Below are 14361 nucleotides of genomic sequence, written 5' to 3'. Positions count from 1 at the left end.
TTATTATTTATTTATTTTGAAAGGTGCTTAGCAATTTCTCCCAAGCAAGCTTAACTCCTTGTCAGCAGCTGGCCAAGCCTCTGGTGTTTTTCAGACTTGGCAAAGCTTACAGCAGGTTATTTCATCCTGGTCTTGTTTCTAAGGTTTTTTTTTTTCATGAGAATGAAGAAGGCCAATCATGTCATTAAAAACAAAAGGCAAACACAAAACCCACCCTAAACTAAAAAGCTTGTGTTTAAAAGAATGACAAGTGATTTTCATTCCTGAAAGAAAAACATTTGAAATAGTTCAATATTTTCTGAGTCATCTGCAGCTGTCCCTTAGCTTAAGAGGTCCCTCTATTTACCATGAGGAGTTGGATAACGTGAATCATAAAAAAGTGGCTATTTTGGTCATAAATGGATGCTCAGTGAAGTAACAGGAGCCCAGTAATTCCATATAAACACATGACTGGGGTAATATTCAGAACAGACTCACTTAGTACAGGCTCTTAAATATGTTATTTCAAACATAAATGTCAGCCTGATCCAAGGCCTGCTGAGGCCAGTGGAAATAGGCCCAGTTTCAGAGTTTTGTTTTGATTACAACTAGATCCAATATCTTCTGAATTTACCTGAAACACAGGGTGAAGTTCTTAAAACTATTAATGTGAATCAGGCTTCCAGCTGCAGAAGGTTATTGAAATGTTTTTAAACATTTTATCCGTGTTATGGTGTGCTTTTTTGCCAAGAGTTGTTGGGTATTTCCATCCGTCGAAGTGCATGATGGTTTGCTATTGCCTTTGGGAACACCAGGAGACCTGTGGAAGCCAGGAGGGGCACGCTTTGCAGGGCTGCCATTTGCTCCCAAATCGCACCCAACGAGGGGGATGGATTTGCTTGGAGACCCAACTATTTGGGTCTTAACCCAGAAAAAGGCAAGTCTCAGCTAATCTGTGACCTCGTTTTAGGCCATGGGAGATGCGGAATTAAAAAGCTTCATCAGAAGCTAAGGAGGACCTGTAAGCCATGTCTGGGGGCATCCAGATGTGTCTGAAAAAGCTCTGCCTGCACCGAGTGGCTTGCTTATTGGACAATTATAATGTTATTGTTGTTTTTTATTTGTTTTTACTAAGTTTTCCCAGTATAAAAGAGAATCAGTGAAGCCATCATTGAGCTCCCATACTTGTTTTCCTCCTTCCAGTGGTGTTTCCAGGTGGCCCAGCATGTGGGGACACTGCTGGTCATGGGAGTGGCTCAGGCTGCTGGACCCCAGCTGTGGCGCACACACAGCACTTATGTCTTTAGAAAGGGGTGGGCTGCCAGTGCGAAAGGTAACAACTAACACGTCTTGACTCCTGGATTGCTTTCGGGAAGAGTCATTTCACTGTGCAACGGAGTCTTTTGCTCTGTCTTTCAAAAGGAAGACTTTGATTTATTAGTGGCTTTAGTGATCTGGCTGCAATACATCATTATCTAGGTCTATGCTTCTCCAAATGCCACAACACCAGGTGCTCCCGTAGCTTGTCTCTTAAATGCACAAATCTGTTCAAAGAAGGTGCTTGTCTGGTAGAGAATGAAGACTTTTCTTTTCTTTCTTTTTTTTTTTTTTTTTTTGCCAACTTGCTTTTTACCACCTGGGTAATGCTGACCCCAGCTGTTTGCCCCTTCAGCAGCTCGGTGCTGTCTAGTGAAGCGAACAAGAAAACTCTTTTCCTCACATGTTTTGAGAAGGGGAAGGGTTGTTTCTCAATAAAATTTGGCAAAATTAAGAACTCTTCTATAAAGAAAGAAGGGTTGATGTCAAACAAAGAAATGGTCACCTATAGGTACTGTTGTTGGAAAGCTGTGCAGTCCGTGCACTCCCCTTTAGTCAAACACAGGACCGAAAAAAGCGCAAAAAGCAAAGCAGATTGCTGAGCTCGTACTGCCTTGGTGAACTCACCCACAGGACAGCCTTCCTGACGGAGTTTACTGCCCATGGATGTGGGCATGCACTAAGTGGGCAGTATCTCTATTCTGGCCTCAGGTATCTTTCAAAGAGTGAATTTGCTGTGTTTATGAAGGTATTACTTAATGGCCCAGAGGTGAAAGGACCACTTGAGATAAGCCATATTTGAAGCAACCTGTATGCATGTTGTTCATAAACTTTTATTTTTCCCTGAGTGGAATTAGAAGGGAATAAGTTGAATGTTGAAAGGTGGTGATGGAAAAGTAGCACAAAAGTGACGGGTTGGAGGAAAGGCAGGGCATAAGAGGATAGAAAAAGGTGCGCAGGTGGGAAGATGGAAGAAATGGAGATGAAAAGAGAAAGATGGATAGTTAGGCAGCTTGCACTAAGTGATTGGTTCTAGAACGTGCTTCCCGAGGAGATGTTATTAGCTGTTCTGCTCAATTATGCAGAAAGCAACTGACTGTAGCTGCTGGCTTGAACAGTTTTCAGATACTGGTTTCACCCAACACAAGTGTTAATGCTGGTTTCAATGAAGCACTTTCCAGTTTCTTAGAGAAAAATTGTAGGTGGTTCTACTGGGCTCTAATCTGACAGTGAATGGTCATGTCCATCGTAGTGGCTCTGGCTGAAGTGAAATTCAGAGGGTTGACTCACCTGGGGTGTTGCCATAGCATGCTGAAACTCCTTTTAGTACCAGGTCAGAGGCCAATAAAAAGAGATGCTAACTCTGCTTCCAAGGTAAGGTTCTCTCTTGGACATACCAAAATACTGGCTGAATCCTATTTGGTTTAGATGTGGCAGGTTAGAGCTGGCATGGCTGGAAATGTCAGCCTTGTTGGGTTGGGGAGGAATAAGCAGTTCTTGCTAGGGCCACGAACACAGAGTGCGGAAGGCCAGATCTGTAATGGATGCAAATTTTCTAGGCATATATCTTTTCTATTCCATTAAACAAAGTAATTATCACTTGGTGAGTGTCTACCATTTCTTGCCAGGTGCTGACAGCTGGGACTCTTCCCAAATATTCTCCCCATTGCTCTGCTGACTTTGGCCAGTGTGAGATGGCTTGGACATCCCCTCTTAAGTGAACAGAGCAGGACTGCCAGTTTCTGACTCTTTGCATTTTTAGAGGGGAAGCATCAGTGCAGTAATTTAATAACTTCCCTGATGCTGCTGACTTGAAACGTACCCAGGTAGCATGTTTATCACAGTTAGTTTTCTTTCAGAAATCAAACTACCTTTGATCTCCAAACCCTCCGTTTATTATCACTCGAGACCAGAAAGGCTGCCTGATAAAAATGAAGGTAGAACCCTGTTCAAGAAGCTGGCCACATCCTCTGCTTCTCCTCCCTTTCTGCGGCGTTTGAGCCCCTGTTGCCACACGCTTTAAAGACATTCAAATGACAAGTAAGTGTGCTTGCAGTAAGCAGGCACATACAGTAGGGCTGTGGCAACTATGGAATGCAACGTTATAACAAGTAGCTTTCGAGTTGCTGTCAACCTTGACGAGTGTCCTATTGAAATGCAGATGTCTCCTTCTTGCACCAAATGCAGCAAATGGTTCAGCCAGAGTCCATCCCTCCAGCTCTGATAAGAAAGAGGGGAAAGGATGTCCTTTTGGTGATACGTGATCATCTCAGGTTGTCTGTGCCTCAGGTTAGGACCACATCGTACAGGTGCTTTGCACGTTATTCTGTTGTGAAATTTTGTATTTGGCCTGTCTCACTCACAGCCCAGCCAGGAAGATGCAAGGGTATCTGAGGCTGGGATTTGTTCCCTTGTTTTTTGACTTTGTGGCAGTAAGTGGGACATGACCACAGTCTTGACAGAAGACAAAATTTTATAAGCTTTTACCTACAGGTGGAAGATGTTAGTAAGTATTCCTGGCATTCTAACATCCTTCCACTTAAGCATTATTAAGAAAATCTCTATTCTTCCTTTAATCACCAGAGCTAGACATTTCTGAGCTTTGTCGTCATTTGAAAAGAAACAAACATGCAACAAATCGCACTTGACTAATTTTGTTAAATTCTACAGGAAAGCAAATGTGAAGTCAAGTCTCTAGAGGTCGAGTCTTTGGCAAGAAGAATTTATAAGCGGAGTACGTATCTATTTGTTCTCTGATTATTTGCTCCGCTGACAGTAGATGAAGAAAAGACGAAGCAGAAGATTTGTGCTAATTTAGAAAAATGTTTGAAAACATTGGCCTTGCAAATCCAAATATATTAGCTAAATGTTATTGAATAATAATGAGAACAGGCGTGTATTGACCGTAGGACTTTGGAACTATGCAAAATTAATTTGTATTTATTTAACACTGCCTTTCAATGGATCTTTGTTCATGTTGCTGCAGCTTGGATTTCCTTGCAGAAGCTTTTCTCTTTTTATAGCACTTCTTTATTTTAGTAACCAGCCTAAGTGCCTCCGTTCCCTAACAAAGCTTGAATAAGAAACGAAGTAAATATACAAAGCAAAGGCTTGCTTCTCAGAGGTGCTATTGTTTGTACAATGGTAAAGTGTCGGCATCTCTGCTGAGGCCTGGGCCACCTCTTGCTGGATGTGCAGTAACCCCAAATCGTCCCAGACAAATGGCTTGAAGAAAAGAAGTCTGTTATCTTTGGCTTGCAAGCAGTGAGCTGAAGTGGGGAACAAGCAGGAGACCCTGTCCAAGTCTCTAGTAGCAGTGATCCGGGCTTCCCCGAGCCACAACCCCTTACCCTGAGTGCGTTTCCCTCCTCTCACTCTATATGAAGCTCTCAGCCTGATGCCTTTTACTTTACAAAAAGGGAAATGTTTAATCAGATTAAAATGAAGAAGGAAGACAGTCATGGGGGAGGAGGTCTGAGAAGGGCTTACAAGTAAAGGGTAGCTATTGAAAGTGAAACATTAAGATCTTGCCCATCTTTGCTATTGAAAGTGAAACATTAAGATCTTGCCCATCTTTGCTACAAAATTGACCTTCTTGTCCAGCCTGTGCCCACAAACACTAAAAAGCCCACATCAAACAGCAGAAGAATGAGTTGACTGCATCATCTCTTTCACTCTACTGGCACCCCGGCTCCTTTCTGGGTGTTCATGCACCCCCATACAGCCGTGCCCGTGAGCACAGCAGCGGCTGGCCCTGCATGGTACTGCTGTCTGCTGAAGGACACATGCCTGAACGCCATGCTCCTGCAGGCCAGCGCAGAGCATGGCCAGGTGCTGGCTTGCAGACTGTGACTGCGAAGTTCCTCATCTGTCCTTTTGCAACCCATATCAAGAGCAGCTGGGCTAATTTCATCCCTGCACATACTCCGTGGTGCAGCCTTAGGAGGGTGTTTAGCCCTTCTACCCTCGCTGATGTGGAACTGAGCACTCCTAGATCTTCCTGACCTATTTCAGGTATCTTCCCTAGCAGCTCCATCGAGGGCATCCTGCAGGTTCCTGCTTCTCCAGGGGGCTGGTGGCCCAAACTCAATATATACTTCCCTGGGGAACACAGAGGGTTGTTACTCATCCTTCTTTCATAACAGCCGTTCATATGTAGAAGATTTTGTCCTCTTTGCCTTTTTCTTTTGTGCTAGACTAAGCAAACCCATGTTTTTCTGCCTCTGGGCAGGGCTGGCAAGTTCCAGCCCATCTGTACACTGGTGTATCCAGAGCGTGAGTGGGGGGTCTCTGAGATCAAGTGCTTCCACTTGCCACCTCTCCATCACCGCTTAGCCTGTGTCCCCTGTGTGTCCTTCCTGCACCCCTCAAAGAGGTTAGGATCCCTTCCTATCCTCCCCATCATGGGAAATGCCACCAAGGACTCTTGGAGACGTCAGTGACAATGTTTCCCAGATGCTGTATAATCAAAAACCAGGCAGCATTTGTCAAAATGAACAGAGAAGGCAGAGATGTCATGTTCCTTTTCTATATGGATGTGGAAGTGTTAAAGGCTTTTAAGCTTTGCTAAGGACAAGTTAAATGGAGTCCTTAGCATATTCATAATGGTTGCACCATTGCCCACACGTACATACGTTATCTGTAGCAACTCAATACTTTGCAGAGGGCTTGGAGAAGTGTGAGAATGAAACAGACTCTCTTTAATCTCATTTATTTCCTCAGGCCATCTGGATTTAGTAAACACTCAAGATATCTGACAGGACAAAGTTGAACCTTAGCACTAGCAGGTTCATATGTGCATTAAGAACCAGGACTGCCTGCACACCGAGTACTGGCTCCAGTGTTGGCTCACTATGAAGCTTTAATAGCTTTTCTGCAGCTTATGCATCTTAAAGTAGACCCAGCTATGACTTCTTGCCTCATGGGGTGTTGTGAATGTTTATTACTTATTGCTGGGAGAGGACAGCATTACTGAAAAAAAGCTAGCAGTCTTAATCAAGGTTCATTAAAATCTTGCAAATTTGGCATGTGCAAAGTCATCCTTGGGAACTACCCATAGAAGTCACTTTGCACCTTCTTGTGTAAGAATGGCAGAGCTGAGCCTTTAAAAAGCTTTTCAAATGAATCTGCTCTCAACGTGATCAGGAGAATCTTACAACTGGCTTCAGTGGAAGTACGGGATGTGGTCCAAAGTAAAAGAATCGGCGCTCTGGGAGTTTGAATGAAATCTAGTAACTAATAAATGAAAAGTACTTTTGTTTATCCATGCTGGCAAGCAGCCTGTCTGTAGTGGGAACACCAGTGCCCAAGTATGTTCTTTATCCGTTTGGATTTATACGATGCTAAAATGGGAGCCTGGCCAAAGCATGAGGTGCCCCTGCCACAAAAAGCAAGGACAAAACAGGAGCTTAGCTCCAAAAGCTGTTCATGAAATCCATGTGAAACACAGCTCCTAACTTCATGAAATCCTTCCCTTCACAGCGGCATATAACCACAGCTCGGTGTGCATCGTCCCTGTTTGTGTCTGTACAGCACAGACTTCTACTAAAGATGCTGCTGTGCTGCTGACCTCTGTGCTGTGCTGAGTGTGGTGAAGGTATTTGGATTGAAGTTGTACCAAATGTGCGTTAGAGGCCTGGGTTAGTTCTTAAAGTCCCTATGCTGGGAGGGCCCTCGGGTGGTTTAGTCAGCTTAGCTTTTTTACTGCCTTGAAGTAATACCAAGGGTCCAAGCCACTGGCACTTGTGTGACCTGCCTCTCTACTCACCGGTGGACAGGAAGGGGTTGAGTAAACCATAAGTTATGTTTCTGGGGTTTAAAAAGAAAGGGTTTAACCTTCATTTATTTTGATGGGATAGTAGCAGAAGGAAGGTTAAAACACTATTCTTCCAGTATTGCCAAGCTACCTGATGCTTATCCTCATTTTAACCCTGCTGTGAGTCTTCTTGTGCAGTTTTATTAAAATTTATGTTGATGGTATGTGTCAATGAGAAGGAAGGTGTTCCCCTTTATTGTTCCTGATCCAGAAAACTAAGGATGCAGATATTCTACTTAGGCTTCATAATGTACTTTAACATTAGGCACCAGAGTAAGAAAGAGCTGTTAGGTATGATGCTTTTTGTGAGCTTTACACTCGAGATACTGGGTAAATTGGTAAAATTTAGTCTAATTATTGTATCGATGCAAAGCTGCTGGAGGGAATTTTGAGGAATCATTCCACTGAGCCACACCTTAATAATCTGCTTGATTTTTGTGTGTTAACATCTATCTTTATTATGAAACCCTCCACAGCTGATACCTGTGTAAGACACTTTGTTCAAGTCAGGTATATAATAATAGATGATACAGCATAACACGATGTAATAAGACAATCTGTAGCTGTAACTTCATCAAGGCGCTTTTTAAGCCACAGACCAAATGCTCCCAACTACCACAAGGCATCTTGTTTGGCCGATCCATGTCTTCCACTGGAGGGGGAGTGCGTGGTTTCATCCAAGCTGGTAAATCTGAGCCCCCCGTTTGACACCGCCTCTGCCTGAGGTTGAGCCATTTGATTTTCACCCATATGCAAAGTGATTGGGACAGAAGGTGTGTGGGGGGAGAGGCTTTTAGCTAGTTAGAGCTTTACACTGCTCTTGGTATGATGCCTCCTGATGGGAAGCATTCTAATAAAGCTTCCATTTTCAAGTTGAGATAAAAGCATTACCTATCCAATAGATCTGTGTGTAGACACTAATGCCTCTCTGTTTTGTTTTCACATATTATATGTACAACTGGCATTAATTGTTGCATTTTTCTTATGTTTTTCCAGTATGTTTTTAATCTCTGCAGGCTGTATTGATTTTTTTCCTGTGTTGCTTCTGCACTTGCCACCAGGACCTCCTTGTAGATAAGGTGTTTCAATTCAGTGTGTGATATTTCTTGGGAAAACACTCTAAAACACTTTTTTTTAATGTGTTTTTTTTCTTCTTCTTTCCCCTTTTTTGTGATGTATTAAAAGGAAGATGCTGGAAAAGAATTCAGAGCACAAAGCAGGGACTTGCAATGCCCTTTCTCTTTCAGCAAACTCTTTTATTCTACTGTGAGGAATGAAACGCTTCTGTTACAGCAAACACAGACTTGTGTTTTACAGCAAAAGCTGTTTAAAAGGTTATACATAGACTGCACATGGGGTTGAGCTTCGTAGTGAGAGTGTTTCTGTGTTGCTAATATTGAGAAGAAGAGACCACTTATTCTGAAGTCACAGTTGTTACGGAAGGACCCTTCTTTTTAGTGTTTCTGTCATCTCTTTAATTCAGAGCTGAGAGGATTCTGTCTGGAGAGCTAAGAGTTAAGGCAAAATGTTAGGTTGTCACAGAATTAGGCTTGGGGGCTAAGAGGGTGTCCTTGGCCATTCGTCTTGCATGATGAATAATGACGAGGAATAACTAAGTTTGACATGGGGTGGGCAAATCCAGTGACCGCAGATAGATAAATCACAATATTTTCCAGGTTGATAAAGCTTATGATGCATTCCTTCGAAAAAATAAGCATTGTAATTCTTCATTATCTTAGCACATACAAACACCAGACATGGAACAGTCTGAAAATACTGGGGAGGTGGACTCAGCCACCACCTCCAGGCAAGCCGCGCTGCCAGAGATGACTTGCAGCATATTGTGAGCACCAGTGTTGTGCAGATGCGATTTACATCCCTACCACTCTCCTCCCACCATCCCACCATGCCAGGCAGTCAGAGTAGTTCTGCCAGAAGACAGCTTTGCTCCCCAGCATGCTGCCTACCTGCTGCCAGCCTCTACCTAGGCCCTCACCTCCCTAACCATGAGCTGAGCTGTTGAAACTTGACATGAGCACAGCTGGCACGGCAACCTTGTACCTTCCAGTGCGCCTAAATTTGTGCCATAAGCTCTAGCCACAAACTGACTCCGGCCATGAAGGTCAGACAGAAGGGTAGAGGCATCCCTGTCCCCCCGCCCTGGCTTTGGCAGGCAGCTGCTGTGGCAGCCCTGGTCCAGGGGACCAGGAGCTGCAGTTGTTCAGTGACAGGTCCTGGTGAATCAAACCACTGTCAAGCTCTCCTCAATTACTCATAAATGGCGTGCTTTTGCTTATCTCGGCAGGACCGTTTTCTGCCCTCTTCACTCCACTGGCTGCACTGGACACACAGTGTTGCTGCTCTCTCTTTTCCCAGTGTGGATCCCATGAGCCTGCTGCCCTGCCTGCCTGCCTGGAGGGTATCCTGCTGATTCCTGGATACAGCATAAACACACTAACCCGCATTTAGCAGTTAGCAAACGGCACTTGGAACATCATGCTGGGTGTTTCCCACCGTCTGTGTGTATGATGTGCGAGCTGGCAGCATCATCTGCCGCAACCACACATCATTATCTGGACCCTTCAGATCCAGTGCTGCTCATTAGGTACCTTTCTTTATCACAACAATGTTCACTTGTGCACCCCCAAATGTGTCAGGGACCCTCCCGGCTGATGCTGCCAGGGTGATGACATATGCAAAACCAATGCTCACCTGAGAGTATTTGGCAGACTACTAGTTGCTAGTTCAGCTCCAGCTTGATGCTCCTTTTGGGGATGAAGGACAGGGAAACACAAGCTCCTCTTGTTACCAGGTGCACTAAGGACTCAAACCTGTTTCTTTCTTCTGCCCCTCCTTCTCTATTCCCTGCATTTGGGTGGGTTTGGCTGCTTACAGATCCCCCCCCCCAATGAGCGGTAGGGGTGTTCGCACTGCATCCCTTGCTCTGCCCAGTACTGGGGTGGTGAGATCGCTGCTCTGGCTCAGATCTCACAACAAGTTGGAGCAGAAGCAACTACCCTTCAAAGCTTGGGGTTCAAAACAGACCAGTATCTCCCATAACACTTTATTGCCTGGGAAGGCCTCTCTCAGCTGTGCCCTATGTGCCATCAGCCTGGGATGCTCCAGCACCCAGCCTCCCCTGAGCAGGGAAAGGTGGAGAGGATGAACTTCCCATCGAGCGAGCATCAGGACAAGGGAAAGAGCGGCAGCCTGAGCATCTCCCAGCACACGCAGTGAAAGAAAATGCCATGCGTAGGTCAAAGAGTCTAGGCTCTGTTGTCACAGGCTGTACCTCAGGCAAAACACAGCTGAAGGAAAAATCAGAAACCTTCCAACCCAGTTAACTTGGATCATAAGCGGAGTGAGCAGCGCTACAGCAGAACTATCCATTTCCATCTGATGTCCCTAAATACAACCGTGATCAATTTAAAAAAGAATGTAATATTAAAAATTCAGCCACCTTACTCAGAAATAAGCTCTGATTCAACACAGATGTACAAAAAAATGTTTTGAATTTTTGGTCTACACCCCAGCCCCAGAGAGCTAAATGCTGAATAGTCACCGCTCTGAAATGCATGCTGTCTCTTGGAAAGTTCTGCAAAAGGTGAAATGTGCTGTGGTTTGTTTTGCTTCCAGACTGATCTAACTAACTGTTCAAACTTTCAAAGAAACTGTGTAGGAGTCTGACATTTAAAGGAGGGGGAAAAAAGGTTGGGGAGGTAGTTGAATCTTCCCAGAGAATTTGAAAAGATATTTTTCTCCCCTCCCCTGAAGGCGAGTGCATCTCAAGCACTGCTGGGCTGGCGTTTGCTCCCGGCAGGCAATATTGCTCAGTGTGTTCCCCAGTGGTGCAAAAGAGGAGCCAGTGTAGTTGGGTGTGTTTGTCAGGTTTGCTTCGCTGAGTAGCTTGGTGGGAGGAAATCATTCAAGAGATCAGCTTTACCTGCATCGTGAAATACCACAGTTAACAATAAGAAATACTTGCACAGGTTTTATGGGCCATGAGAGATCTAAAGCTGTAAACCACCAAGTGTGCTACAGACTGGTCATCTGCCCAGGAGCCAGACAAATCTCTACTCCCCTTAATCAATGTAACCAGGAATTTGCCAGATTAAACAGGGATGCATTTTCAGTGTTTTCTTCCCCCTCTGCAATAGGCAGAATTTCCGTGCATGCATGCATACATATACAGACAGATATATAATGGAAACATACAGAATATATTCTGCTCTGATATATGGAAGTATTTTCACTATGTGTTTATATATTTCTTCTATATTTTGAAATATATTGTGGATATGAATAAGCTGTTTGGAAGCACAAGAAAATATTTTCCACAGCTTACATTAAAGCCATGAAGAGGTCTCTCTGATGCATTTTTACCTTGATATGAGCTTTCTGAAATATAGCACAAGCCAAGACAAAATCTATTTTTTTCCTTAGAAAACCATCACCAGGCAATACAGATCCTTAAAGAAGTCTTCTTTTCCCCTACCATACTGGCACACACACTCTCACATAAGTGGTCTGGACTTAGATGTATAAAAAAATCCCGAGGTCTAAAGGTTTGAAAAACGAATGGCAAAATTCCCTGTAATCCTGCTGAGCGGGTGTCTGTGGGTGCTTTGGTTCGGCTCTGCTCCTAGGGCCCTTGCAGATGCTAACAGAAGCTGCAGGTCCACACTGAGTGCCAGAACAATGCTGTTGCGATCGGGAAGAATTTAGCTCCCAGAAGTTGAAATAAATGCCTCATTCAAGCTGAACGTAGTGGATGTTACTTAGGCTGGTGGTAGTAGTGAGATGTGGAAATAACCTTTTAAGTTAAGTCCTCTCCCTTGCCAGCATCGGATGTGCACCGTTGTCCTGCAAAACCTTTATTCACACAAATTGTTCTTACTTATGTGATGCTTCCCACTGTAGTAAAAACAAACTTCGATGCTATTCCTTCCTCTCAGCTTCCCTCTACATCCTGTCTCTTTTGTTCCTAACAGAGGTTAGGAATGCAGGCTGCTAGAGATCGGGGCGTTCAGCAGTAAGACCTGTACTTAAATTATAAATAGTGCCATATTGGTGAGATGAGAGACAATGAACATCAAAGAGAGATTAAAAAATATATATTTCCAAGGGTTGCAGTAAGAAATGCATTCCTGAGAGAGTATAAATTGCTATAACTGTCTGCAGAACTTATTTTTTAACTAAGTTAATATATTGGAATTATTGGACAAATGCAAATCTAAATCTCTCTCCTACAAATAATTTTGATTTTAACCTTTTTCTTTCATGCGAGAAACCTATGAATCTCCTGGTTTCTTTTTCCTTTTTTTATAGTAAAATAAGCTAAGAATGCTTAACAAAAAATTTAAAAGAATGCAATTTACATGAAGTAAAAGAAAATATGTGGTATAAAAAAGACAGTATCAGGATCTCTTTTCCCTCCTTTTTTGATGAGGTTGTCTCTTGGAAATTTTACGGGTCTATTTTACTAAAATTATTTCAGTAATTGCATTTTAGATATTCCAGTTGCATTTTAAAATGTTCTGTATTATCTTAGTGGCATATTTTCAGTTCTCAAAAATGACAGTCTTTTGGTGCTGCATGTTTTTAATGTTGGGGTTTCTTACATCTGGTTTATAGTAAAAAAAAATAAATCCCTCATAACAGCAATAGTGGATAGCAAAAAGGGATTGTGAAAGTGAGGGGGAAGTAGGGAATAATTAAAAATAATGGCAGAATAATTCTTGTAATCGCTCAGGATAGGATAAGCATGAAATGCAGCTATATTATGAATGATAATCTGAAGGGGGAAGTAGCAGCTGAAAGACTGAAAGAATTTCAATTAAAATATACTAAGCTTAACTGATTGTGCAGATAAAGCACACCGATACAGCGATGATGGACACTACATAAATGCCAATGCAGACTCCCAGAGCACAGCAAACAGTTTAATTAAAAATGAATTTCAATATAATTATTGTTTTAGCCTGACGACCAACTACAACAGCAAGTCCTATTTCACCGAAGGAGCTCCCGACGCATGAAGCGTTTCATTGTAGGGTGTTTATGAACCCCGGGTTTGTTTCAGACCTCATAAAGGACAGTTGAAACGCACAGCAACGAGTGTACCCTTGGATCGGTCCTTTGTTCTGGAATTTTGTCTAAAGATCGAATGCTGGGGCGGCAGTGGCATCAGGCGGGAGACCCGGCGTTGGCAGGGCTGAGCGCCTCTCCGCGCTTCGGCTGTGTTTCAGTGCCCTCTCGTGGCTCGCACGCCGCGGGGACACGGGCGGCCCCACGCGGGGACACGGCCACCAGGGATGCTCCCAGGCAGCACCCCGCGGGGGGGACCCCCCAGCGCCCTCCCCTGCTTTCGGCACGGCCGGCCACCCCGGCAGCCTCGCAGCGCGGGTGTCCCTGCGGGGCCACGCAGGCTGGGGGGGACGGACATGGCCCCACGCGGGTCCCTGTGCCCCGGGTCCTCCCCTGCGGGGGCAGGGCCACCTGCGCTGGAGGGGACAAGCCTAGCTGTCACCTGCCCCTGGAGGAAGCACGGCCCCTTGTCGCGGTCTGCGGGGGATGCCTGGCTGTTGACCCCGGTTCTGGAGCGGGTCTGCCCTGTCTGGTCCCTCGCCAGCGGTGACTCATGCTCTTGTCATGTACCTGGACACCAAGGGATGCTGCAGCCCGAGCCAGTCCCTACCTGCTTGGGGTTGCTGTGACAGTCAGGAGTTATGGACTGTATGGTGTCCACTTCAATACTTGGCCGTGCATTTCAGACCTCCCCCATCATCTATACATACACACCATTTAAAACATCTCCCCTGTCAGTTTTGTTCTTCTCATATTTTTTTTTTTTTTTACCAGCTTCTTGTGTCTGCCCCTTCCTTTTTCTCCCAACCCCAGCAGTGCCTCTCACACACAGCAGTGCTCGGAGCTGGAGCGAGGGACTGCAGGCTGAGGAGCAGGCAGGGTACAGGCAGCTGCCGAGGGAGCCTCCCATGCACATCACTGCCTATGGCTTTCTTTTTCTTTCAGAAAACAAGTTTCTTGTTCCTTCCTAGTCCCAAAACCTGCTGCCAGTCACGCCAATTTGTGCCAAACCGTGCGGGATGCATACTCTGATACAGAACCCCCCATCTCATTCTAAAGTGAAGTCACATATCCGAGCCTGGTTAGGAGTCAAGCTGTGACCATTACATTCAGATCACTTATGACACAAACTAGATTTAAACACATATCTCAAGAAGCATAAA

This window comes from Falco biarmicus, chromosome 9 (genome assembly GCF_023638135.1).
Source record: "Falco biarmicus isolate bFalBia1 chromosome 9, bFalBia1.pri, whole genome shotgun sequence".
NCBI classification, from domain to species: domain Eukaryota; kingdom Metazoa; phylum Chordata; class Aves; order Falconiformes; family Falconidae; genus Falco; species Falco biarmicus.
This window is presented reverse-complemented; position numbering follows the sequence as displayed.